We start from the raw sequence: 5,375 nt of genomic DNA, 5'->3' as shown, positions 1-5,375 counted from the left end.
GGGGGAGCCGTGAGGGGCAGTGAGGAGCAGTGGCCCGGCCATGCGGCCACGGCCCCGGAGCCGTCCGTGTTGCCCCAGCGCGCCTCGCGTGCCGGGAGAGCCCCGGCTGAGAAGGGCTCCGGGACTGCAGCACAGACGAAAACGGCGTGAAAATCCCTTCAAACTGGCTCGACAGTGGGGTTTTTTTAAACATCTCTGAAATGCCCTGTATAAATTCTGAAGGCAATTTACAGACATTCGAATGTCGGGCCATGAACCTGTCCCGCCGTTGGAAGCGTTCTCCAGGATTGTTTCCAAACGCACCTCGGTCTCTGCCAGGCGGGAGGGCCCCGCGCTGCCACCTTCACTGTCACCTTCACTGTCACCTTCACCGCCACCTTCACGGCCACCTTCACTGACATCCTTGCTGCCACCTTCGCTGTCACTCTCGCTGCCACCCATGCTGCGACCTTCGCTGCCGCCCTGGTCGCTACTTTCACTGCTACTTTTGCTGGCACCCAAGCTGCCATCCTGCAAAAGGCTCGAATCCTCAGGAGATGATGGGTGCAGACACTCAGTAGATGAGGCTACAGCTGAGGAAGAGGTTGATATTAGAAGTCGATGTTCAGCAATTTAATTTAATGAAGGAAAGGGAAGTAATCAGAAATATTTGCTGAGGAAAGGGACGCTGTGGTGAGAAGAAAGGGAAATGACCGTTCACGTGAAGGAGGAGCACTGCGGTGACTTTGGTGCTCAGACTACTGCTGTCTTCCAGAAACGCAGCTCGAGGATGTGTGAACTGTCCTCCTACTGCTCCCACACCTGCTGCTGGCCGAGACCACACATACCAGCAAGTACTGGCCAGTAGTGCTCAACTGTGTTCACAAACACAGGCCTGAGCTAATGAGACCTAACTATAGAAATTTGTAATGTTACTAAGCAGAGGTGACCGAATTTCTCGTCATGGAGCCATCCAAGGTCTCATCAGGCTGTTGTTCAACCATGCAAGTTGCTCCATGCTCCAGGACTGGAACAGGAAACACCAGATGCCGAGACATGCAAACCAGATTTAGGAATAGGTTGATGATGTTCAGGCAGCACTGCTTCTCTTCTAATGAGCCCCTGGATAGTCTGTGCAGTCTGGCACATTCATCCAGAGAATCCCTCCATGGATTGTGTATGGAGAGTATGAACCTGCATATGGTTATTCAGAAGACAGTAAGTATCTAGAAGCTCTCTATTCGTGCAGGTATTTTGTGTGTCATTGCCTATGTCACTCTAAAGAAACATAAAACTGTCCGGCTTCCCTTACACCAAACCATTTCAGCACCTCTGTGAATCATGAGGAGGATTGTACCTACCTGCTGCATATCTACGTAGTTCTGGCACTTGAGCACGTGGAGTAACTTGATAGCTGGAATTAAATTTGCTGTACAAACAAGCAAATGATGCTAAATTAAATGTTATTTGCAGGATGTGGAAGTTAATGTACTTTACTATATGATAACCCCCATCTACATTATCCTTTGTCATTGCTCCATTTCTCTCATCTTCCAGCTGTCTTCTGTCCTAGTCTCTCTCAGTAGCTCTTCCTATCCTAGAAATACTACATTTTTCTTTTCATGAGCTCTGAGAGGCCACATACTCCAGGGGTCTGGACGTGAGAGCCCCAGGAGCATGCAAGGGACAGCTTCCCCACTCCATTTCTGCAGAAGTTCTTCTTGGGAAGTTCTTGATCAGCCCTTGCTGAAGTTGCACAGTTGTTCTCAGCTCGGGGAACACCATTAGAGACACTGAAACCTTTCAGAGACAAAGCATGCTCAGTGCAGATTCACACTCCGTTAGATTTCTAATGAACTCCCTTTCTAGTTCCATTGACTAAGGCATTATATAAAGTCGTGGCTTAGTTTGTTCCATCAGAATGCATTTTTTAACATAAATCTCTGAGAAATAGATATGGTTAAGTAACATTTTTTTCCTTCTCTAAAGACTCTCATGTTTTTATTAGATGACAGGAAAAGGCAGAGAACAGGAAGCATGAAGCCTTTCTTCAGTCACTCTATTAATATACTTTCTTTGCTCAGAACCTAGTTAAGCAAGTTATTCCAGAGGCTGGTTCTCAGAGTGTGATCTAAATATATTTGTTTCTGGCTCTATTAAGGTCTTGACTAACCAGAGGGGGGAATGTGAGCACTCTCTTTGGTATCTAGCAAAGCACCTTTAAGTATGATTAAGTATTTTAAGCATGTGCTCAGCTGTCTTGCTGATTAGGGATGCAGCTACTCAGATGTGTAAATACTTTTCTTACCTGGCACTGGAGATATTGTTAACATTCCAGTTAATATTGATTTGCTGATCTTCCCTGGCACTGCCTCAAATAATTATTGTTTAGCAATTTTTACTGCAGAGAGTATAAGTTATTTAAAGCGTTATTTAAATCCTAGGTCATCTTCAGATGTCTTTCCACAAATTTAGCAGAAGGAAATTCAGCAGTCACACACAGCAGGTCCCTTCCAAGCTCTGGTTACTCCCACCATCTCTGCAATGGATGTTCTGGAACAGGCTTTGTGCCATGCCCTCCATGCCCATGCTCCCTCCAGCTTGCTTAAACCCACCCTCAGCAGAAACATTCACATCTTGCCTGGGCTATGAGCTAAAGCACCATTTTCTCCATCCAATTTTTGTGGTGACATCCCTCCAGCCAAGGCAAACAGCAAGGTGACCATGTTTACCTGCTGTGTGAACATGTTAGTGCCCCATGTGCTTTGTAGAGGGGGGATCTCAAGCGGTGGCAGTTGTCAGGAAGAAGCCTTCCTCTCACACAGCAGGAGGATGTGTGTGGTGGTAATGCTTTGAGTCTGCACACAAGTACTTGTACATGAGCTTTCTCCTCTTGACACATCTAAAAGCTTCATAATTGAATTGCACAGTTGGAACATTGTACCAAAGTTTCACCTAATGTAATTTAAATGTTACAGATTTGCCAATTACATAGCTTGATGTTGGCTGATTCAGTTATAAGGCTCATAATGTTCTTATTATTCTGCATTTAAAACACATTATTCATAATTTGTTGGAATTTAAAAGGACTAAATAGCCAGTAGATGGCACCAATAAATCCTGTTGTGAGACTTAGAATGGCAAAGTGTAGTTCTTGTCTTTTTCTCAAATGCATTTTGGAAATGAAAAAACTAGACAAAACAGCATTACTGACAACATTTTACCTTTTCATTTACAGTAATAGTTTTTGACGAAATGTTTGTCTGAAGTCAAAACTCTACTGTGTTATTGAACACATAAACTCGTGAGGAAGAACACAAAAATGTCTTACAGTAATTTCCCACTTATTTAGAAAATCCAGTCATTGATGAGTTGGTCCCTTCTGAGTACTTCTGCAGTCTCATGCAGTTGTGTCAGCTTAAACCTTGTTTATAACATTTTCTTCCATAAAGCCTTTAAACTGTAACTCACCCCCCTCAACTCACTACAGCAATGAAGACTAGAGAAGGAATCATATAGAGAAAGCCAGAATGTTGGTGCCTTGCTGTGTATTGACCTCATTACTGGGTACTTGGAACCCATGTCATGTTCCTCCCCGAACAAAGTATGTTATTTAGACTTTAGTCCTTCAAAATATTAAGCTGTGTGGGTTCTGGCACCCCCACACAAGAAGATGTTGATTTCTTTGATGTAAGAAAGATCTCAAGAAAGATCTCATCTTTCATTTGTCTGTAAATGACAACACCATGCCTTCACAGCATTGCTTTAATAAAACAGTGATTATGCTAATAGTATTTCTTTCCAAACAGGTTACCTCACCTAGCCTTGGATATTAAGCACGATGCAAACTAAACAGGAAGTACGCTTGTATAGAATAAGCTGTCCTAACAGTTTAAGGCCAAGGACACCTCATTCCTTGTGGACCTTTAGCAGCTGCCTTCACTCCTGATAAATCTGCAGCCCATCCGTCTGGGTGGGTTAAGGGACAGCAACAGTAGCAGCAGCAGTGAGCGTTTTTCTTGAGAGAGCCCCTCTTGTCCCATTGTTCCTGTGGCTGTAGTGGAACTCACCTTAGACAATGTCACACAGGCTGGGGAAAAAGAAATCTGTATTTCAGAGCATGAGCGATTTCCTATGGAAAAGACTGATACAAACCAAGCTATCTCTTAGAGTGGACAGGCAAGGTGTAGGTGATTCTGACGGCAAAGCAGAAAATCCTGGCTTAAGAGGTTTATGGTAGCTCTTAAGCTACCAAAACCCAAGTTTTACTCCCTCCAAAATATCAACCCAATAATTTGAGGTGAACTGTCCATTTCAGTACAATGTGTAGTTATCAAAGCAGAAGTGTCACACATAGGTAAAACCTTACAAAAGAAAGGCCTTGTAAAACCGTGGTTCAGGCCTTGTTATTTCAGCTAAGTATAGCTAACAGCTAGCCTGTCCCATGAGAACCTGCAAGCACATCAGCCATTGCTCATGAAAACCTGTGAAAATAAGAAGTCTATCCCATGAGAATCCATGAAGAATAAACATGAACATCTCTTGAAGAAGATGGCCTTAGCACATACACACATGAACACCTATGAACCAATGAATTGAGTGGCAAGAAAGTTACTAACCAATTAGAATTAAACACAAGGCTTTTGAAAACTGTATAAAAATAGGCTGTGGACATTAAAGTGCAGCTTTTGCTGCTTGACTTTGAAAGTGTTGTGTCTGTCTTTATCCTCCTCACAGCAGTACAGGAGTGACTTCACATAGATTTCAAATGTTGTTCTTTAAGTTGGTAGTTCAAGATATTTATTGAAACGTGAGCGTGCTAGAGATACAAGAAAACAATAGCTTTGGAAGTTCAGAGGCACCTACTACAAGGTGATTCATGTCAGGCTGTTAAAGGCAGACCAATGAGCATCCACAGCAGTGTTCCAGGACATTGATAATTATATCCATCCCTTAACCAGCTACTGTATCATCTCTCCTCCTCATACCACTCCTGTGCTGCAGGGATTTCCCAGGTTCTGGTGAACTACATAACAGAGTGCCCTTGTAAAAATAAAACAGATCTGCCTGTAAATACATCCTCTCAACACCTCCTCCCAGTGGGAATTCTGGAGTAGAAGATTCACTATTTGCTAAAACATGAAGGAAGAAGTTCAGATAAGAAGCACAAATCTTTCATTATTATTGCTTCACAATTTCTTTAATAGCATTTCTTTTAAATCCTGTGGAATAAAGCTATTGTTAATGTGTGGAAAATTTATTAGAAAGTGTCACAATCACTGTATGCATTGCCTTTACAAACAGAACAGCAAGTCATTTTCTGTCTTTTTTTGGTCACTGTTTCTGACAACAAAAACTTAAAAACTTATTTTAATAATGGTTTTAATGCTCAAAAA

Source organism: Geospiza fortis, unplaced genomic scaffold, assembly GCF_000277835.1.
Source record: "Geospiza fortis unplaced genomic scaffold, GeoFor_1.0 scaffold200, whole genome shotgun sequence".
In the NCBI taxonomy this organism is placed as follows: Eukaryota; Metazoa; Chordata; class Aves; order Passeriformes; family Thraupidae; genus Geospiza; species Geospiza fortis.
The sequence above is the reverse complement of the archived record's forward strand: the minus strand, read 5'-3'. Positions refer to the sequence as shown.